The 24349-nt window shown below is 34.0% G+C and overlaps 1 protein-coding gene and 1 pseudogene across 1 annotated transcript in view; both read left to right on the forward strand.

Annotated features, from left to right (window-relative positions):
• LOC145243900 (uncharacterized) overlaps window positions 1-24349 on the forward strand; it is a 371787-nt gene that overhangs the window by 179037 nt on the left and 168401 nt on the right. The window lies entirely within an intron of this gene.
• On the forward strand, window positions 10862-10978 carry LOC145244030 (5S ribosomal RNA; annotated as a pseudogene).

Genomic DNA, 24349 nt, shown 5'->3' on the forward strand with positions numbered 1-24349 from the left:
ACCTGGGGAATGTTATCATGATAATTTCAATTATCTTTCGTTCTTCCCTGCTATAAAGTTGATACTCCTATATTTCTCCCTGTCACCATAATTGTTTCACTCTTTCTTTGTATTCTAATTTCAATATTACATTCCTATTTTCATATTTGGACTCTGGATCTCAGTGCAATACTCCTGTGGGTTTATTGCATAAATATATGAGACTTAAGTTTTTAAATTTTTTAGATGAGGATTGATAATTTGTATTATTTGGATACTTCGGACTACTGTTCTCATCTCGAGTATTATTTTTTCAGAATTTCACTCGATGTCATTTCCAATCTTTTTCGGGTGTACCATGATGAGCACGGAAATCTTTTTGTCGAACTCTGGAATCTGTACAGAACATCGAACCGAACCCTTTCCACGGGGTTAGCTCTGATTCCATCGGCCATGATTGAGTGGGAATCCTAAATAATTCGTAATTGTATTTTGATTGTCATCCATATGACATCAGGACATTATTCATGAGCGATTCAACTCTCTGAAAACATTTTGTGCAAGAAGAAATGGCTAAGAATTGTGTATGAGATTGAGGTATAGATTCGTTCAGATAAGATTTGTCCTAATTTTTTATTTTATTATGTGGACTATTATCCTTATCTTTTAGTTGTTGTTTTCACAACGTTTCGGCCAATTATTCCTCTGGCCTTCGTCAGGTTAATCGGAACGGGATAGGAATGAAAACAACACCGAGAAGATTAGGATAATAGTTGAAATCTATATAAATAAAATGAACTCATTTTTCCCGTCTGATTTTGACATTAATAGGATTAAAAATCAAGATATTTCATGCAAATATAATATGCACAAACGGCAGAACAATATCTGAGGTGTGTTATAGGCTTATTATTTCTCAAATTCCTCGATAATCTTAGATTTCTATACTTTTTCTGCTGAGAAGTCACGGCCAAAATCGGTTAAGATCAATGGAAGTGGTAAAATATTTTCTCTCTAATAAATTCTTCCTCCCCCTGCCACCACTTAACACCGTTTGGGGATCGTTCACAAGGAACAGTTGAGAAGAGAACACCGGTTTGGCTTCGTAGTTCTTTAATGTGAAGTTATTTAAAATCACTAAACTAAGCTGCAGTGCTCTGTGGCGTAGTGGTTAGCGTGCTGGACAATTCACATTATATTTTCACGTTCGCGCCGACCTACCGTAGTCGTTTTTTTTTTTTTTTTTTTTTTTTTCCTAAACAACTGGAATGGACTTTTCTTGGTGGCCGAACTGTTAACGTTGCAGATGGTTTTTTTTTTGTTTTTTTTCACACTTTATTTTCCTACTTTTACTCATGACTCCAGGTTTGATCCTTCCTACTTACCTACCATAACATTTTTTAAAACTCCCCCCCCCCCGTCCCGGAAACAAACACTCGGGCAACGCCGGGTACCCCCGCTAGTAATTAAATAAAAAATTATACAATTTACTCATCTCCAAAATGATTCCAAATTAATTCAATAAGATTTGTCCTGTTTTTTAGTTGATGTTGTTGCATAACAGTAATCCTTCAGGTGTTTCTCTCTCTCTCTCTCTCTCTCTCTCTCTCTCTCTCTCTCTCTCTCTCTCTCTGTATACCTAAGAGACTTTGCTTTCTAATTCTCTTAGCTTGGCTAGGGATTTTTCTCCCTGACCCCCAAAGTCAACAGAGATTAAACCATTCCTGTAATAATCCAGTCCCTGTTGATTTTGTGATGAGTTTAGTTTTGAGAAATTCTATGTAATCCACCCTCCCAAATTGACAACCCTTTTGACAAATAGTTGGAGTACACGTCTACGTAAGAAAACAGATTATTTCTGCACTTTTAAAGAAAAGAACCAAAACGCTAATGGTGTTAAAAACAGTCAACATTTGCATGTACATATGTATGTATAAATGTTTGCGTGTACATATGTATGTATAAATGTTTGTGTGTACATATGTATGTATAAATGTTTGTGTGTACATATGTATGTAAAAATGTTTGCGTGTACATATGTATGTATAAATGTTTGCGTGTACATATGTATGTATAGATGTTTGCGTGTACATATGTATGTATAGATGTTTGCGTGTACATATGTATGTATAGATGTTTGCGTGTACATATGTATGTATAGATGTTTGCGTGTACATATGTATGTATAGATGTTTGCGTGTACATATGTATGTATAGATGTTTGCGTGTACATATGTATGTATAGATGTTTGCGTGTACATATGTATGTATAGATGTTTGCGTGTACATATGTATGTATAGATGTTTGCGTGTACATATGTATGTATAGATGTTTGCGTGTACATATGTATTTATAGATGTTTGCGTGTACATATGTATGTATAGATGTTTGCGTGTACATATGTATGTATAGATGTTTGCGTGTACATATGTATGTATAGATGTTTGCGTGTACATATGTATGTATAGATGTTTGCGTGTACATATGTATGTATAGATGTTTGCGTGTACATATGTATGTATAGATGTTTGCGTGTACATATGTATGTATAGATGTTTGCGTGTACATATGTATGTATAGATGTTTGCGTGTACATATGTATGTATAGATGTTTGCGTGTACATATGTATGTATGTATAGATGTTTGCGTGTACATATGTATGTATGTATGTATGTATAGATGTTTGCGTGTACATATGTATGTATGTATGTATAGATGTTTGCGTGTACATATGTATGTATGTATAGATGTTTGCGTGTACATATGTATGTATGTATAGATGTTTGCGTGTACATATGTATGTATGTATAGATGTTTGCGTGTACATATGTATGTATGTATAGATGTTTGCGTGTACATATGTATGTATGTATAGATGTTTGCGTGTACATATGTATGTATGTATAGATGTTTGCGTGTACATATGTATGTATGTATAGATGTTTGCGTGTACATATGTATGTATGTATAGATGTTTGCGTGTACATATGTATGTATGTATAGATGTTTGCGTGTACATATGTATGTATGTATAGATGTTTGCGTGTACATATGTATGTATGTATAGATGTTTGCGTGTACATATGTATGTATAGATGTTTGCGTGTACATATGTATGTATAGATGTTTGCGTGTACATATGTATGTATAAATGTTTGTGTGTGTATTATGCTGAAGTAGAATTAATCAACGTTCGTTTCCACTAACGCTTTTTTGTACATATTCCAATCATATGTGGAGGTTATATTTTTTGGCTTGAGATTAAGTTATGTTTGAAAAAAAAATTCGTGTGAATTGCTCTAATAAACCTTAATTTACAATAATTCACAAAGAGTTTGTCTGTAATTCATTTCCTCTGTCACTGTATGTTGAGTGGATCATACTCTTATTTTACACCTTTTCTATCACTCTCGCTTCTGTCACCTCCCCCCCATTCTCGGTTTAATGTAATAAAATAAGAAAAGAATAAAAAGATCTAAATAGTTGATTACAAACAAAAGGATATAACACCACAAGTAATAAAACTGTTCAAACCGTAACCAAGACAGAAAGAGAAAGGGAGTAAAGTAAGGGGGAAAAAAGGGGGGGGGGCGACTAATTTGAAAGTTCCTTCCTTTTTTTATTATTTTTTTAAATATTGAGCTAACTTTGCAAATTCATTTTGTTTTTCCTAATTCAAGCAATTTAATCCGAGCTAAATGGGTGACTCACTGGGTCACTTCCCCCCCCCCCCCACTGGTGCTGCCATATTGTTACTGCAGAATTGCATCTCTAACGAGTATATCACGATATTGTTCATACACTGTGAAATACTCATTTTTTTTTTCATCTGAACCATCTCCCTCTGTTAAATATTCCTTGATAACGGCAATACTTTCTGAAAGATTTGATATGGTTGACTTTCCAGAAACAAATCCATGTTCGTAAAATTTTACATCTTTTTTTTTATACACTCGAGAATGTGATTTTAATTAGTTCTTCAAAAACCTTACAAAATACATACGCTCCTGATACCAGATCAGACTGTCTGAAGATACTTGCTTTCTAGCCTAAAATGCACAAAACATTGATATTGTTTGTTTTTTCTTTCCCTTTGCAAAACTCAATCATGTTCTGCAAAGTAAAAAATAAAAACAACAATTTTTCTCGATAAAAAAAGAAAGACAGCGGCATTAACCCCAAGCAGGTTAAGCTAGCTTCCCCCATGGGAGGAAGTGCCTAGGGAATATCAATTCCACAAGCGGTCCCCAGTTGCATGTATATCTCTGCTAGGGGAGATGGCAACGTTATGTTTTGGCAGTTCTTTACATGAACGTCCTCTTACATACAGCGCCTGGTATTCCTAAATGGTCACCCATCTAATACTGACTAGGCTTATTATTGCTTAACTTCAGTGATCTAATGAGAACCAGTGTGTCAATGTAATTATGCTGTATCTTTCCTCTACAAAACAACCAAATCAAAACCATGAATAGATATTTGAAAAGAACTTGAAGCATAAACCTTTTATTCCAAAATGACACGATTCGGCATTAAATAACCTGAAAAGGGTTGATATGCTGTAAAAAAAAAAATAACCAAAATACATACATGAAAAAAAGAAAAACAACAACAACAAAAAAAAAAGCTGCTCTATATTTACAAAGTAAATGTGTTGAACTTTTTTATGTACTGGAATTACAACAGCTGTTTTATATACAAATAGAATAATTATGTGTGCATATAAATATGCACTGTTGTATTTACTGTGTATTAGCGGGCATGTGGAAATTCCACAGTGGATTCATTCATATGTAATATATTGATGTCATTCTGTGGATGTTTATCATGTAAATGGAGACACTCTGATATTATTGTAGCTCTTTTGTTAAAACTGCAAAAGTATTTATCTAAGCTAGCAGGGATGCCTGGCATAGCCCTGTTGGAAAATACGCTTAAATATGATATTTTAATTTATGCAAACTTTGTATATATTATTATAGAGTCAATTTTCTATCGGTTCTCATATATTAAGTTGTGATTTCAAAAATAAAAAATATATTCATATGACTTTGGTGTATCAGCTTGAACTGAAACCAAAACTTATGAAGAAAAAAAGATATATATATATATATATATATATATATATATATATATATATATATATAACTTGAGTTCCTTTAGCTATAATCAAAACTGAAACTAAAATTTATGGAGAATTATTGGTAAAATTATTTATTACAAGAAATGAAGGTCATAATAATTAAACGACAGCCATTCGGAAGAAAAAAGATATAAGTTTAACACAAAATAACACACACCCTATCATATTAATATATAAATACAATATATGCAAGATACATTCAGACAAAAAATATGCAGATCCTTAGCAGGATTCGAACCTGAGCCCTTACAAGATCTTAATAGGGGGAAACCTTCTGGATTACTTGTCCAACAAGTGCTCTATTATATAACTGCGTATTGTGCATACACCATAAATATAAGTGTGTGTCTGTTTCCAAAATTTTCATTTATGACTAAATGTAATAGAGCGCATATGTGAGAAAATATCAGCAGGAGCCGAAGGATAGCTAGCTAGCAAAATTATTATTAGCAGCAGCAACCGTTAAAGCATGTATGCAAATTAGCAGATGCGCACGAGCTTGCATCACAGGAAAAAGAGAGAAATATACTTCACATGGTCAAAGAGAAGTAAAGTGGCTGCCGAACAAGATAGATGTGTGAAAGTCGAGCATGAAAAAGCAATGACTAACGTTGATAGCGGAGACTTTTTGAGAAAAGCACATGTGTTTGCGAAGAAACTTTGGAAAAATAATGAAATGAGTTGTTTTAGAAGAACTGTGAATAAATGTATTTCATTTGCACTTTTAAAAAATGCCAACACGGATTTTTATTTATTTATTTCCTTTGTTCTTTTGCGATGGTACTAGACAGCATGTGGGGATCTAAGAGAGATTTGAATTGTAGCAAAAAGTTAAAAAGTAATGGCCATGCTGCGTTACATCAATATGATATGCATATAACGTTTGTAATCTTATCAGAAACCTTAATGCCGGCAAACAATTGGTCCTGACAAAATTCCAGTCATTGTGCTTAAGAAACTGCAGCTGGAACTTGCTCCTATCCTAACAAAACTATAAAATCGTTGCTTAAAATGCTTTCCATCTCTTTGGAAAAACTTATTTACCTGTCAATATTAAAAAAATTATTGGTGATTAATCTTCTGCATCTCAATACGAACCGATCAGTGTTTTGATAAGTTCGGTCCTGGATATGACCTAAAACTATATCCAACGGCGAGGCCCCACCTTGCGGGCCTTGGGGAGTGTGGAACAACCCTTTAATTGCCATTGCTCCCAGATACACTCTGACCCGGAGTGGTAGTACCTGTTAGGGTCCCAACTATGGGTTAAACAGAATCTTACTTTTAAAAAAATATATACTCTATTAAAAATCGTTCCTCAAAATAACTAGATTCGGCATTAAATAACCTGAAAAAGGTTGATATGCCGTAAAACAAAAACAACCAACCTTTTGATAAGTTGTTCAAATCTGTGATTAATTAAGCAGTTGTCCATCATCTCAGCAAAAACAATCTATTAATAACAACAAACAGTATCGATTTCATTTGGTAATATCTCCACTACATGGAAAATTGTCTTTAATGTGAGCAAAAATTCCATGACACATACATACACACACACACATATATACGCGCACACACACACATACCTGTCAAGTTATGTAAATTATTCTGTAATAGGATTACCAAGAATGTCATTAATTTTCTTTTCATATTTTGAGAAAATTTTTCACTAACATTCTTTTCTCTAATTACAGCTTAATATGAGGAATGAGGTGATATAGTCTGAAATAAAGATGTGTATAGGCATGTAAATATATGCATTGTTTATACACACTTGTGAGCAACACACACACACACACATACATATATATATATATATGTATGTATATATATATATATGTATGTATGTATATATATATATATATATATATATATACCGTATTAACAAAAAATAAGACTTCAAGAAATAATTGATAGTGTATTTCATTGTTAGTTACAATTGTTTCAAAACTAATTGGACAAATTCAAACATTATGGTGTTTGAAAATTTTCACATAAATAGCCTTTCTTCAAACTTATTGAATAAAAAACACTTTTACAATAGAACATTATGCAAAGACATTTCCCTTAAGGGAAATAAAGCATGCAAAAAGATTTATCCCGGACGCATCATCCAATTAGTCTTGAAACAATTGTAACTAACAATGAAATACACTTTTTGCTGCTATCAATTCTTTTTTTGAAGTTTTGGTTTTTGTTAAAACAGTATATGAATGCTCAATTATGAAATATGATAATTTTGTAGCTTACAATTTAAGTCATCTCTTTTTGGCTTAAAATTCATTGATATATGAAAATTTACTGAATTATACAAACCCAGTAAAATTCGGAATATTACATACAAGTCTATATATATAATATATATATATAATAATAATAAAAGTGATGGTGGGTGTCTATTTTAATAGACATTCCGACGAGTTATTTAAGGGCGAGTGGGAGAACTGCCGTCTGTCAACATGACGGTTCTAGGTTCAATCCTTGGCTTAGGAGAGATGCTAGTCTAGCGGCACTGATGAGTTGTGATACAACGAAACAGGACTGTATGTCGATGACTACAAATATATATATATATATATATATAAAGTTAACCCTTTATTTCCTGTATTATGATGTAGGTTGTTAAAAATATTAATTTTAGATGGCGGCATACTGAATGTAAACAATGGACAGTTGTAATCTGGAAATATCTGGCATCTATCCAAATACTGAACTAATACATACAAGACGGGTTTGAATCAATTTCCACTTTATATCATACTCATTTATTTATGACTGAACGAATTAGTTCAACCAGATCATGAAGGGTTAAGTAAACGTGTATATGTTTATATATTTGTATGTCACTCTTAAGCTAATTAACCGATCATTATGAATTTTGGAACACATGCATAAAATGTCGTAATGTGTTCTATATTTAGTTTTATGCAAAGGAGGTAAAAAGTGGGCGAAATTCCAATACCTCCAATTTTTGTGAAAATATTAACAATACATGTTAGGCATCAGTTAATAAATATTCCTGAAATTTCAATTTTTTTTTTTTTTTTTTTTTTAATGTTTTAAAGTGCTTTTAGGAAGCACAATATGGGTGCAACCTCCTATTTGAAAAATCTAGATATTTCAGATTTGCATTGACCTGAACCCATAAGTTATTAGTCATCGATTAAACAAAATTCCTTGGATTTCAATTTTTTCTTTAAACTCTTTAAGCCTTAATATTAGATATTTTTTAGAATAAAAATCATGTCATCAGCTTTATTCAAAATTGGAATAAGGATTCTAAAGATAAGGTTTTAATATTATATTTTGATTTGAATCTTAATAAGAAGACATAAAAATAGTCAAACTTTTGTTTGAGGAATTCATTTTACTCTGTCTGGGACGAGTATTCATTCATGTATGTATGTATATATTAGCTCTTTTCTCAAAGAAAAGGCATTACTCATCTTTCTCTACTCCATCTGAATTTCCTTAATAGGTACTCAACTAAGCTTCAAACTCTGGTCGATCCAACCTCCTATTCTGTAAGAGCTTTTCAGCAAAAACTCATTTTTCCACCAACAAAGTACTCCTCCTTCTCTCTTCTTTGTACCTAAAATCAAACGGAATTTCAATGAAAAGAGTGTCTTTCCAAGGACTTACTTGCTGTGGAACATGTTACCGTGGAAATGTTTCCCAACAGACTATAACATGGTCGTTTTTAAGTCCAATGGCAACAACTATCTGAAGTCGCTATGTGAATTAATCATAGTTCTCAATCCTTTCATGCGACTGAAAAATTTAACTCTTATCCTCAAGCAATTTTTGGTCTTAATAAGCGGTGAATCATTACTAGGCCTATGACAACAGTATATTCTTTTCATTGTTTTGACTCTCGAGTATATATCCGACAGAGTTATACACAGTTAATCAAGCGAGAACCACATCACTCTATATAAAAGCATATAAGATATCAACGGATACACACGCGAGAGTCAAAACAGTGAAAAGAATATGCTGTTGTCATAGCCCTAGTCATTCGTATAAAAATATGTGTATGTATTTTATATATATATATATATATATATATACACACACACAATATCGTAATTTCCTGTTATTTGATCACTCTAACATCGTATGTATTAAAACGCTAAGTTTCATTAATGTTAAAATGTTAATTTCCTTAATGGAGTATGTTCCTTGCTAATGAAGTCATAGGCGACTTCGTGACGGGGTTCAAATACTTTGACTGGCATTGATTGTCATCTCCTGCATTGATGATTGGGTTATCATGAAACACTAGTGTCTTTAGATATTAATGTTAAGTTTTGAGACATTGTGTTGAACAAATATGGCGGCGTAGTTCAGATCAGTAACCAAGATGGCGACCAAGAATCAAATGTGGTCCGTAGCGTAGTTAACCTCTTAAGTTCTGAGATATTATGTTGAACTAAGATGGCGGTGTAGTTCAGATCAGTAACCAAGATGGCGGCGTAGTTCAGATCAGTAACCAAGATGGCAGCGAAGAATTAAATGCGGTCCGTGACGTAGCAAACGGTGAACTGATTGAATCCAAAATTCAATAATTTTTATAATAATTTTGCGAGGTTTTCATTGGTTGTTTAGCACAGCCGTTGGTTATAAAAATGATTGGCGAATCCATTCGTCTTATACCACCATTACAAGTCAAAAACTTTTTACAATGAATATATATATATATATATATATATATATATATATATATCACTAAATTTATTAGTCCATTAAGAACAGGCTAAAGTTATAGCTCGTTACCTTTAAATGGATGCTTTATGCCAAATTAATAGCTGAATATGTTTAAATTTGTGCTAATTCTTTTGCATTAAATGCTAATTCCTATTAATCCCTAATTATGTATCGAATGGATACCATAATCCTTAGTTCGCTGCAACTTATAACAAAAGATCATACAAAATTTTAGCAAGATTGGCCCAGTAGTTTCCTAGATTAAGTCTAACGAACTAACAGACTAATTTATATATGTATATATGTAATGCATGGAAGAATTGGCTTCTGACTAAATCGGATTCAAACCTCATTCATAGTCAATTAAATATAAAAAAAAATAAGAATCGAATTCAAAATTTGTCTTTCTATTTGCTGTATCTCTCTCTTTCATTGGCAACTATGGATTAAATAGTATTACAACGTGTATTGATATTCCTTTCTCTCTACACACTAATCAAATCTTTTCTTTCTTTTCTTTATTACTTTTGACTATCACCAAAGATGGAACAATGGGTTGTAGAAAATGTACTGAGTAAGAAAACACGGTGAGCAAGAGAGGAAAGTGATGATTGATGGTAAGACAGGTGATTTGCAAATTACAGCTGATCAGAACGATTAAAATGAAAGTTATTTTCAAACATAACTTAATCCCAAAACTAAAGAATATTTTTTGTATTTAAATGGATAAAAGTATTGGCGAAATAAATTTGATAAACATGACATTTAGTACAATGAATAAAAAATCAATACGAAAAATATAACTTTTCTGTATTTATTTCCTATGTGTTGACGTGTAGGAATACAAAAAGGCTTTTGAAAGAAACAAGAATGTTTCTTTCAAAAGCATATAATTTTCGACCGATCCTTCGATCTTCCTCAGTGTGAATGATGGAAACATGAGTATACAGGCAGGGTTAGCAGCAGGAGGGGCACAGGTATAGCCATTAAGGTAACGAGATATATATATATATATATATATATATATATATACGGCATAATCGCGTTGACACACTGGTTTTCGTCAGATCACCAAATTTAAGCAACGTTGAGCCTGGTTAGTACCAGATGGGTGACCATTTGGGAATTCTAGGCGCAGTATGTGCTCTCCGCTTATCTCGGCATTTTTTTTCAGTCGCCTTGTACATACACTTCACTTACCACTGGTATTTAACAATGTTGACTCAGGAGAGGTGTGGTTGGAGATTGCACATTCCCTGCTACAAAACTTTCACGTGCAGGCACCCCTTTGTGGGTATCCATAGTCTAACAAAGACTGAAGGAGTCCATTTTATATATATGTAATGGGCTTTGCTACACTCGAACGGCACTGTTTCGATCTTTAATTATTGATAACTAAGATCTCATCAGACAAAAAGTCTGCCTTTCCTTTAGATATTCATTTTCCAAGGTAAAAATTTTTTGATATAAATAGCTCTACTTATTATTGAGCACTATTACATAAATACAATGAATAATATTAGGATTGCTCCTATGAATACATATTTAACCTGGAATATTGTGTGTGTGTGTGTGTATATATATATTACCATTAGCATATAAGCGACGCTCTTTGTGTAAACAAATCGAGCGGAGGTATTTCAGACGATATCAAAACATCGTAAAACTCACTACTCGTTCAAGCAGCCGCCAATAGCGTAATGGTTAGGAGCCTTGACTGCCGTACAAACGGTCGGGTTTCAATCCTGGCTTGAGGTAGTTGCCTGTCTAGCCGCACTGATGAGCTGTGAAGCAGCGAAACAGTACTGTATGTGGATGACTATATATATATATATATATTAGCAGGGGAGGAGTTGCCCGGTCATAAAATATGCATGAATGCACAAAATACGCTTAAATATGATATTTTAATTTGTCCAGATTTCGTATATATTATTACAGTCATGATTTCAAAACTAAAAAAAAAAAATGTATTTGGTGCCATCAGCTAGAACCGAAACCAAAAGCAAAACCTGCATTCAAAGCTAGTGACGTTACCACTGTACCATCATGATACGCATATGAACTAATTAAAAATAAACTCAGATGAATGTACAAAATGTACAACGGTTTGTTTCAATTTTGACCTCTTTTTGACCCCCTAAAAACTATTTAAACTGGCTATAGGCCCAATAAAGAACGATCCATAAAAATCCAATCATTTGATGCCCCTAGCGCCGCTCTGCGACTTTTAGTTTCGGAAGAGATAGAGTTTGAAAATATGGAGACAGACAGACAGACAGTCAGACAGTGAGTTTTATAAATTAGATTATTTTATTTTATACTTGAAATTTTATGCACCTTTTTTTCAGTATTTACTTTGACAGTATTTGATACATAAGTAAAGCTAGGTAGCAAGTTTTGAAAATATATATGGCAATTAAGCTACACATAATTTTCTGCATTTCATCATTGTGAGGATTCGTCAGCTGATGAATCTTCACGAGGATGAAACATAAAAAATTATGTGTAGCTTAATTGCCATATATATTTTCAAAACACGCACACACACACACACACACACACATATATCTATCTATCTATATATATATATATATATATATATATATATATATATATATATTGTGTATATTTAGGCAGCATTTTCTCATTTAAACAAATATTATTGAATAGCACGGAATTATTCTGTTTTACAATTTTCCTTTTTATCTTCTCCAATCTCCGAATCGTCCTTTTTGTGTTCTTCTCGAAATTGTATACGTTGGATCCATAATCGCGAGCGCTTTCGACAGAAGTACTTCTATCATCCTCAGGCATATTGTAGAAATAAATGTAGGGATTGTTTTTTTAATTTACTTATATATATTTTTTTTTTTCCTAGTCACGTGGTAATTTGTTACAAGTTAAGTGGGCGAATTGTATATATATATATATATATATATATATATATATATATATATATATATATATTAAACATAAAAAGAAGAATGTGTATAAACTCCCGAGAGAGCAGATGTTGCAATTTTTAAAATCAAAGTTTGAACACACCCTATTTCTTTTTTATATATATATATATATATATATATATATATATATATATATATATATATATATATATATATATATATAATGTGTGTGTTATTTTAAACAAATGGCAACATCTGCTTACTTGGGAAATTGCACTGATTCTTATTTCAGCCAAAACAATAAATTGTATGCATAAAACATTTGTGAATATATGTAAACAATTTTACAAAAGACTGAACCCAGCAATTTTATTGAAACTTGCCGATATTAATTCTACTTCAGAATTAAATCATGTAAAAATGTTTTCCACGACATAAAGCAAATGAATCAGTTAATGCCTCCATTTACTTGTCTCTTCACAAAGGCAGAGTTAGGCAGACGATCGGTTTTTAATGCGATGGGGGGGGGGGTCAAGTTTGCCTAACAAGGGTTATGCTTGTTTAATAAAATAGAAAAATGACCAAAGTCCAGAGCCAAGAGAGAAAGAGAGCAGCAATTGAGAAAAAAAAAAAAAATAGAAAAAGTTTAGCATCTAATACAACATTTTGTTCCCAGCCAAAAGTCCAAATCAATAAATAAATCTTCAAAAAGGGTTATATGCCATAAAACAAAAAATAATCAACAAATTATTTACATTCGACATTGTGTTAAAGAATTAAATAACTAAACAAAACATTGATATGCTGTAATTATTGAATCGATTTTAATATTTCGTTTTTGGTATGAATAACACCCTAAAAAGGTAGATGTGGCATAAAACAAATTATATATATATAACAAAAGTCTATATTTCAAATTTCAAGATGTTAACCATCTTACAATTTATTCCTTTAAGTACTTTGACAAGCAAAATTCTTGACAGCACCTGTTTCGTAGCGCAAAAATCATTCATTTAATTATCATATCAGTCAATGAATTTATTGTCCTTAACTCCTCAGAAAAAATAGCACCTATCAATTCATCAAAAAAAAAAAATAAATAAAAGGTATAAAAAATTGATAGGTGCTATTTCTTGTAAGGAATTAAGGGTAGAATAGATTCGTTGATTGATATAATAATTAAATGAATGATTTTGCACTACGAAACAAGTGCCGTCAAGAATTGTGCATGTAAGCATAATTAAAGGAATAAATTGTAAGATGATCAACGTCTTGAAATTTGGATTATAGACTTTGTCATTTATTTGTTATATGCTCTGTAATTATATCGAGCTCCATAAATTAAAGGATTGGTATAAATAAAAGGTGAAATATAATTGAAAAATAAAAAAAACATATTTCAATGGAAATATATCTATTTTATATTGTCTACCTCAGTCAGCTTATCTAGTTTTCCATATTTCGCACAAATCTAGTTTGTCTGCATTTATTCCACTGAAATGAGATCTACACCGTATTTTCCGTGGAAATTAGTTCGATTGTAACAGCTTTACTCTGGCTGATAAGTTACACCATCTGTCGCCAGAAGTCTATAAATTACTTGGAGAATGTCAACTGTCAGTTATACTAAGTGTAAACCAGCACATCAATTTGAGCTTCTCACTATTGATTGGTTAAGACTGACTTATCTTACAAGTCATACAACGAAAAAATATCACTTGATAATGTGTTGTACGCTTTGTCTTCCTACAAGGCAACGCTCACAGAATTATTTAACAGTGAACCAAAATCGAAAATGTTACAGCAATTTTTTTTTGTTAGAACTGCTTGTCTGTGGAACACAATACCACGGATCTATTTTTCAGCTGACTATAACAGTCATTTTCAACATGGTCGTTTCAAGTCCAATGTACAACATGGTCTAAGTTTAACATGGTCGTTTTTTAAGTCCAACATGAACAGGTTCTTGATGAGACGTCCTCTCAAAAAAAAAAAGAACTTTCTTTTTTTTTTTTCTAAAAATACAAAGGAGTCACAACTTATCAAGGCACGGAGGCCACTCGAGGATAAGGGTTAATGAGTGTACTGTAGTCAATGAAAAAATATTGTAGTATTCGTTAGTGGAAATTTAGTAAATTGGATTACTTGAGGGGGACGCCTCAATAAGAACTTGTTTGCATTAGACTTGAAGTCAGTTAGAAGGCAAGAAAACGGAACAGAAAGGAATGATTAAACTGTGATGGTTCTGATTCTTACCTTAAATAATAGACTTTTACTCGATTAAAACAAAACTTTAAAAAAAAAATTTTTTTAAGTCAATCTTCAAAAGCAAAAACTTTTTTCTTTTTTACTTATCAAATTTCTACCACCACAGTACCCATCTACCCTTATCCTTGAGTGGCCTCCAGGCCTTACCGAATAGTAACTATATGGTAAAAAAACATAATATCTCATCTTCTCAATGATTAAGTGCCGACCAAGCTGAGCGTCACTTTGGCGATCAAATGGAAACCAGTCTCAACATGATTATAATCTTTTTATTCGTTTAATTGCTAATTAGACCAGATTGTGCACTGACATGAGCATTCGCACGCCAGTTTTCTGAGCTTTACCACTTCCGTGCTGACTCATGACACATTGGAAATGACCGTTTTGTTTGACATCATTAGAAGATTTCTCTATAGGGCCAACTAACTATCCTATACCTCTATAAGGCCACCATTCGCCCATGTATGGAGTATTGTTGTCATATTTGGGCTAATGCATCTGCTACTAGTTTCTCACTCCTAGACGAGGTTCAAAAGAGAATCGCCAACCTGATAGGTCCTGAACTGTCATCTAAGCTTCAGCCTCTGTCCCATCGACGAAATGTTGCATCCCTCTGCCTGTTCTACAAGTACTTTAATGGTGAATACTCCAACGAACTGCAAGCACTTGTACCCCCTCGATGTAAATACCCCCGACAAACCCAACAAGCAGCTAAATCCCACCTCTTCACAGTAGAGATTCCTAGATGTAAGAGAACCTTCAGTAGTTTCTTCTCCAGAATCGCTAGACTTTGGAATTCCCTTCCAGGTTTCTGCTTCCCCAACTGTTCTGACATGCAGAAATTCAAGTGTAACGTGAAACGACATCTTGCTGCCCAACTCCCTACATAGTACCCCTGTAGCTTATGTCTCTGATTGTAGACCCCTACATCAAAGTGGCAATGTGCCTTGTTTGGGGTGAAAATGTAAAAAAAAAAAAAAAAAAAAAAGAAAAACAAAACTGACTTCCTCTCTCCAGATTTATTCCTTTTTCCTAGATTTATTGCCTTTACTACGGCTGATGGACTCCATCTAACCCACCATATGACTATCAGATGTAGGCTAACAGGTGCTACACCTTGCCCAAGGATAACCTAGAACCGTGCAATGCACAGGCGCTCAGCTCCTTGAGGTATTATACAGGGTGTCCGAATAAAATGTATACACTCTTTAAATTATCTCAACTTGCGGCATACATACGCTATGCCACGTTGCCAACAGATGTTTAGGAATAAAAAATGGCACTTCCAGCAGGATGGAGCACTTCCCCACTATCATCATGACGTAAGAGCATATCTTGATAGTCACCTGCGAAACAGATAGTTAGGACGGAGAGGAAGTATTGAGTACTGTCCACACTCACCAAATTTGTCCCACCCCTGGATTTTTCCCTTTTTTGGGTGTGATGGGGGGGGGCATGTCAGACACAGGATTCACACCACAAAACGAGCTACAATGAATGAGTTGAAAGCAACCATTAAAAGATGTCAAAATACCAATTGAACTGATTAGGAATGTTTTCGATTCAATCAGTGAGGGTTGTCAGCTCTTCATAGACCACAATGGCTAATAATTTGAACACTTTCGATAATTAACTGGTTTCTATATTTGTTCACAGTATTTTGATGTATGAAACTTTTCTTTCTCATAATAAATGTTGATTTTATGGTCATTTAAAGAGTGTACACATTTAATTGGGATACTCATTATATACTCTCTTACATACAGCGATTAGTATTCTCAAATGGTCACCCATCTTGTACTGGCCAGGTGCAACATTACATAACTTTGATGATTTATCGAGAACAGGTATGTCAACATGATTATATATTTTAATTGGATTTAATTTTCAATCCGCTAACCTTTTCTTTTCTTGCTATTATCAGTTGTTAATTTTAAGTCCATCTTTTTTCATAAAATGAAATTTGCATATGCGATTATTGAAGTGACACATGTATATTCACGTTGATAATATAAAGATATCGTGTTACAGACTGGGTGTGTTCATTACGGATTTAACTATTATGTTAACCTACATTTTAAAGTCGAGTATGATGAGTTCTAAGAAAATTCAGTATAATTGAGCCCCACAAAATCATACAATACCAACCGCCATACATAGGGGAAACAAGTTATGTGTTCCCCAAATTCTTCTCTACACGAAGCGTGGGTTGGAGGTACAGCATGCATCCGACAACACAGAATCGAATGCGCATACCTCTCATTTCCGTCGGGTTGTAGATGAATAAAAAGCTCTTTGTCAAAACATGGGAGAAAACACGACCTCGCAGCCAACTGTGGCTGTAAGTGAAAAATCTGATGACGCTGATGATAGCGACGCATTCATGGATTACGTTGACACCAATATCACCATAGAATGATTAAGAAACAATGTCAGTGCAGTAAAACTTTGTCTTATTCCTTTCACTTTTTTTTTTTTTTTACAAATGAATCACCATTTATCAAGGCCCAGAGGCTACTCGAGGATAAGGGTTAATGGGTATACATTAGTCAGTGTGATTATAGCGTAGTAAACATAAGTAGTATGAATTTTTATAATTTGGATTACTTAGGGGGACGGATCATCAAGAACTTGTTTACATTGGACTTGAAGACAATCAGATTGTAGTCGGCTGGAGAGCAAGTAATCGGAAGAGAGTTCCACAGGCATGCAGTTCTAAGAAAGAAGCTTTGTTCATGGAATCTATGTTTAGGTTTATGCACAGATAAAGTGTTGGAAATTATTGATAGTGGTTTTGGCTAGACGAGTGATTTTCGTGAAAGTTTGGTGAGGGGGGGGAACATAGATTAAAGCTCAGCTGAGCATTTGCCATGAAAATAACGATAAAGCAGAGACAGGCTCGCAACGTCTCTTCTGTGGGAAAGAGGTTGCAGGGAAAAGAAAAGGGCATCCCCCCCCCACTAAGCTACGAAGTCTATTTTATTAAACTTTATTACTATGTTTATGAGCAATAATAGCACATTTCATTGTCATCGTTCTCACAATAATCATCATTACATCTCAACTATCATCATTTATTGAAATGAACATGACATTGTGTGATAACTTCGATATTACACTAATTTTAAAACAAATCCCAAATGAATATCACGATTATTATGAACTACGAAGTCTCGAAACTTTGGACCTGTTCTCTGACGTTTTTTAAAAATAGCACTTAGCACTATATGACCCTGGGGTCATCATATAGAAGATAAACTCTATTTGAAGTTGTTAGTTCACATGCCTTGATAACTGTAGGTTTACAGGAAGCATCCTGTGATGATGCCATTGTCGTCATCTCACATACAGCACCTGGCATTCCTAGATGGCCAACGTTGCTTAAATTCGTGATCTGACAAGAACTGGTGTATCGACGTGATTATAGCCGTACTAGCAGAGAGACCCGACGTTGCCCGGGATTGAATGATGATCAACGAATATTTCACACTCCTATATTTTTATTGTGATCAAAATCCGTGAAATCGCCCGGGAAGAAGCTTCACATGCAGTAACTTGGTCTAAAATATGTTATTCTACATTGCACTGCAGAGAATCTATTTTTTCTTTTATAAAATTATTTTATGTAAACTTTTTTCCAGTTAACGAAAAAAACAAAAAACATTAAGAAATTTACGTGCGGGGGTTTGAACTTTCAGACCACGTCATGCAAAAAGCAAACAAACAAAAAAAACATAAATTTTCATGTCTTATAACATTCTTTCCAGTTAATGAAAAAGAATTATGAAATTTATGTGCAGAGTTTGAACCTACAGACTACGTTATGCAAAAAAAAAAAAGAAAGAAAACATGCTATCAACTTACCCACAGTAGAATTTTCACAGCTCGTTGTTCTATCATTGTTGCTAAGCAACGACATGGAAAAAATGGCTTTACCGATGATAGATTAATTAAAATAATGGTTTCGATTATCGGTAATTATCGGGGGTATTCTGAGGCAAAACTTAACTAAGATCACTCCCAGACTTATACACTGTAAATTTCAAAGAAAATCTGTTCAGCCATTTGGGAGTCTATAAGGAACGAACTCATACACACAAAGTTGCATTTATATAATTGTAGAGATAATGTGTTCTTTAGTCGACAAAATATCCGGGTGAATATCGAAGATTACAAAGAGTGATCGCTACTACTCTCTGTTAAAAGAATGAAAGTGTGTGGAGTAAAAAACTAATTACAATTCCATGAACAAAGCTTCTTTCTTAGAACTGCACGCCTGTGGAACTCTGTTCCGTCTGCCTGCTTCCCACCTGACTACAACCTGGATGTCTTCAAGTCCAACATAAACAAATTCCTGATGAACCGCCCCCCCCCACTTCATTACACCTCCACACTAACGTCAAGAAGGCCACGCTAACGTACTGTACTTGCAATAACCCTTATTCCTGAGTGGCTTCCGGGCCTTGATAAGTGGTGACCACCGTGTAAAAAAAAAAAAAAAAAAAAATTCTTCTAGCCTAAGAACAATATAAACATTTTCATCATAATTTTGAATTTCATTTTGACATAGTAATGCTCCTACAGAACATGATATTCAAGGGATTCTATACTATGATCCCGCGGTGGGGGGGGGGCTCACTTAGCACTTAGTAACTCTTTGCAGAACATATATTAATTGGTAAGTAACGTTGGATTTCCTCTTTTTATTACTTATTAGCAGGCCGCCTGGCGTTGCCCGGTCCTAAAATACCCATAAATATTATATTTTAATTCGGATTTCTTGTTATAAACAGAAATGCCATAGATATTAAACATAACGTTCAATTCCTGTGAAAAATATGGAAAGAACTGACATGTGCGTGTGAGTATTATGTTTTTTTTTCTAAACAGTTCATTAAAAAAAAAAATACTCTAGCTGAGATCGAAACCAAAACCTAAAGACAGGGGAGTCAAGTACGGTAACCATTAGACCAGCTTGTCACGACTATAAAGTGCTTTCAAATCTTGTGAAACAGTTGACAAACAGATAAATATCTGATGAACCCGACATACCAATTTTTTTTTTTCAATTTTGACCTCTTAGCAGTCCTTTTTTTTTTTTTTTTTTTTTTTTTTTTTTCGGATGAAAACCGATAAAAAAATTTTTTCCACGTGTCTGAATTTCCTATATACCAAATTTTAAGTCTGCAGATCAAAAATTCTTCGAGTATATAGGTTGAAAAGTATTCTCACACACACACACACACACACACACACACACACACATTCTCACCTTTTATAGATATTAAGTTCGTGGAATGTTGCAAAACCTTGTAAACTTCAGTCTAGATAGTTTTTGATCACATCCAGCCTTATTCCGTTCCAGTTTGGCGACGTTTGAAAAGCATTTTGTATTTCGAATAGAAGTAACGTTTCGTTCAATGGTCATTTCTGAGTTGATAAATGCAGATTTAAAATGTATACATGTGTGTTCAAAAAGTATCCAGACTAAAAGCTGAAAGCTACTAAGAAAGAAATGAACAAGGAATAAGACGTAATCATCCGCCTGGATACTTTCGGAACATTTTTTTCCGTAGTAAATGATTCCTAATTAATAAAGAGCATACTGGTTTTGTATTAGCCAGGTTATTCGGTGTTGCCCAGGAGCGTGGATTCTAAAATAAGAGTTAAAAAAAGTGTGACTTTTTTTTAACTCTTTCTCTCTCTCTCTCTCTCTCTCTCACTCTCACTTTGTTTCTGTCTCGTTCACTCTGTCTCTCTCATCCTATCTCTCTCTGTCCCTCTCTCTCACTCTGTGTGTACTTCTTGCTCTCTGCATTTCTTTCACTGTTTTTCTTGCACTCTCTTTTTCTAACTCACTCTCTCTCACTCACTCACTCTCTCTCACTCACTCTCTCTCACTCACTCACTCACTCTCACTCACTCACTCTCTCTCACTCGCTCTCTCTCACTCGCTCTCTCTCTCACTCGCTCTCTCTCACTCGCTCTCTCTCACTCGCTCTCTCACTCACTCACTCGCTCTCTCTCACTCACTCTCTCTCTCACTCACTCTCTCTCTCACTCACTCACTCTCACTCACTCTCTCTCATTCACTCTCTCACTCACTCTCACTCTCTCCCTCACTCTCACTCTCTCCCTCACTCACTCTCACTCACACTCACTCACTCTCTCTCTCCCTCACTCACTCTCACTCACACTCACTCACTCTCTCTCTCACTCACTCTCTCTCTCTCACTCACGCTCTCTCTCTCACTCACTCTCTCTATCTCACTCTCTCTCTATCTCACTCTCTCTCTATCTCACTCTCTCTCTCTATCTCACTCTCTCTCTCTATCTCACTCTCTCTCTCTATCTCACTCACTCTCTCTATCTCACTCACTCTCTCTATCTCACTCACTCTCTCTATCTCACTCACTCTCTCTATCTCACTCACTCTCTCAATCACTCTCTCTTTCAATCACTCTCTCTTTCAATCACTCTCTCTTTCAATCACTCTCTCTTTCAATCACTCTCTCTTTCAATCACTCTCTCTTTCAATCACTCCCTCTTTCAATCACTCCCTCTTTCAATCACTCCCTCTTTCAATCACTCCCTCTTCCACTCACTCCCTCTTCCACTCACTCCCTCTTCCACTCACTCTATCTCTCTCACTCTCTGTCTCTCTATCTCTCTCACTCTCTATCTCTCTCACTCTCTATCTCTCTCTCACTCTCACTCTCTCTCACTCTCTCTCTCTCTCTCACTCTCACTCTCTCTCTCACTCTCACTCTCACTCTCACTCTCTATCTCACTCTCACTCTCTATCTCTCTCTCTCTCTCTCTCTCTCTCTCTCTCTCTCTCTCTCTCTCTCTCTCTCTCTCTCTCCGGTAGCTGATTCAGTATAATAGAAAGAAAAAAGAAATCCGACTGTTTGACCTAGTTTCAGTGTTGCTTTTGAAACAATTACCAATGAGGATGAAATAAAAATTAGTTCAATCACATACACTGATTTAACTACAAAGCACAATGAATATTAGATTATTTTTGGGTAACTCAATTAAGATCACGCTGCATTTAATGATATTAGGTTTTTAAGTGGATCCTGTGTAGTTTCTGACTTTTACCAGAACACAGACAGAATTATGATTATTTTTTTGTATATAATAGATTTAATTTTTTGGTAATTATTTTTTAATTTGTTACTCCGATGTGACATTTATGAATATGCAAATGACTAAAATATTATCTCCTTTTTCTTTCAAGTGTTATCAGACTCTTGCCAGTCATTTTTGGCTTTAATAGCAAAGTCCTGTTCAAAGAGCCGATTTAATTTATTAGCACTATTAATGGACACATATGCAAATATGGTCAACATTCATTGACATCTTGTAGAATAGATCTATAAACAAAACAAAAATTAAATCATCACAAGATCAAATATCAGCCAGCGACACCATCGCTCTCCAAAGATACAATTCATTCAACAGCGATAATAAAGCTCATGTTAATGATCAGGAGTGGAAATATTGATTATTTTGTGCTACAAAATTTTACAATACAAAAGAGGCTTGCCTTTTTCTGTTGTTCTTGGCCTTTGGGCCTGGATCAAAGTGTAGTATCTGTTCCAGCAGATACTGCAAGCAAAGACCATATGTGGGGACAACCCCACATATAAGACCTTGGTCAATGAAGGGGCAACCCTTCATACCAATTGTCACTATCCAGCTCCCCTACTCCCCGGGGAGTTGGTCCCCATTTCCCCTTCACTCCTCACTTTAAAAATCGGCCTTGTGCCTAATTTGCTCAGTGGGGGTGCAAATAAATACCTCAAAGTGTAGTATCTGCTGGAACAGATACTGCAAGCAAAGACCATATGTGGGGGCAACCCCACATATAAGACCTTGGTCAATGTAGAGGCAACCCTTCATACCAATTGTCACTATCCAGCTCCCCTACTCCCCGAGGAGCTGGTTTTTACCCCACATGAAAAACGGCCTTGTGCCTAATTTGCTTTAGTGGGGAAGCAAATGAAAATATATATATATATATATATATATATATACCTCATTCAAACACTACTATGTTTGAATGTATGGTTAAGTGTTAAGTTTACTCATTTAGAACTGCTTTAAAGCTTCACCGCTAACTCATTTTGTGACCAAATTCCAAACAATTTTTACGTAGGTCACCGTCTTAACTATATTTTGTAAAAAAAAACAAAACAAAAAAAACAAATTTGAATTTTCGTTCAGTAAAAAAAATGTTCTAATAAAATTATTGTGTTCAACATTCTCAGAATTTATAAGGAACATAGCGACATTTTTTTCTGATTGGCTGTTGGTTACCATAGTAACCAAATCTGTTACCCTACCTCAGATCAGTTGAGAACGGTGGAGATGATGACGTAACAAGATATATAAAAAAAAATTGTCGCTAATAATTCGCCGCTGTCCCGATCTGTATTCAGCTGTACAGTCGCTGATAATTCACCGTCGCTGTGCTCAAACTCTAACCGACCTTTTGCCTTTGCTTGCCAGCAAAAACTGACTGCTGAATGAACGCCACAATCCAGAGAAAAAGAGAGAGAGAGAAAGGTAACAAGTGAAACATTGAGAAAATATTATTTCAAAGCAAAGGCTGGAAAAATCATGGATTACATAGAAAAACGCAAGCATGAAAAACAGTATGGTTAAGATTAAACATGGAAAAGTAAAAAGACTGGTTGTTAAAACTGGAAAAGAAAAAGGCAAGACATTCTAGTAAAAATATAATAAATTATATAACTTAAAATATTGCAGCATTAAGAATTGATTATATAATATTAAATTAAATTTTAAAAAATATTCTTAATGCTGCAATATTTTAAGTTATAAATTTATTATATTTTTTTACTAGAATTTCTTGTATTTTTCTTTTCCAGTTTTAACAACTAATCCTTTTAATAGTCCTTTTACTTTTCCATGTTTTATCTTAACCATATTACTTGTAATTTATATATATGATATTACTTTTTAAATATCGTTATGAAATGAATATTAAAATTGGAAATTTAAGAAAGGCAAAACGATGTATGTTTTTTTTTTTTTTTTTTTTTTTTAGAAATATTTATTTGCCCTTTAGATATTTCATTTTGGATTTGTTAAATTTTAATATATATATACAGTGATGATCATATTTATTGGCACGGTAAAATAAAAGTTAAATTTTGTCTAATAAATTCTAAAAAAGGGATTAAATTAAAGAAAATAACAAAGTATATTATGTATTTTTAACTGGCCTTTCCGATGCAGCAATCGGATTTTAGAAAAAATAAATAACAAAGGAACAACAAACATAATTGCAAAAAACCCTTGTTCAAAAT

The sequence above is a fragment of the Euprymna scolopes genome, chromosome 22 (genome assembly GCF_053919585.1).
Source record: "Euprymna scolopes isolate OS-2025 chromosome 22, ASM5391958v1, whole genome shotgun sequence".
Taxonomy (NCBI): domain Eukaryota; kingdom Metazoa; phylum Mollusca; class Cephalopoda; order Sepiida; family Sepiolidae; genus Euprymna; species Euprymna scolopes.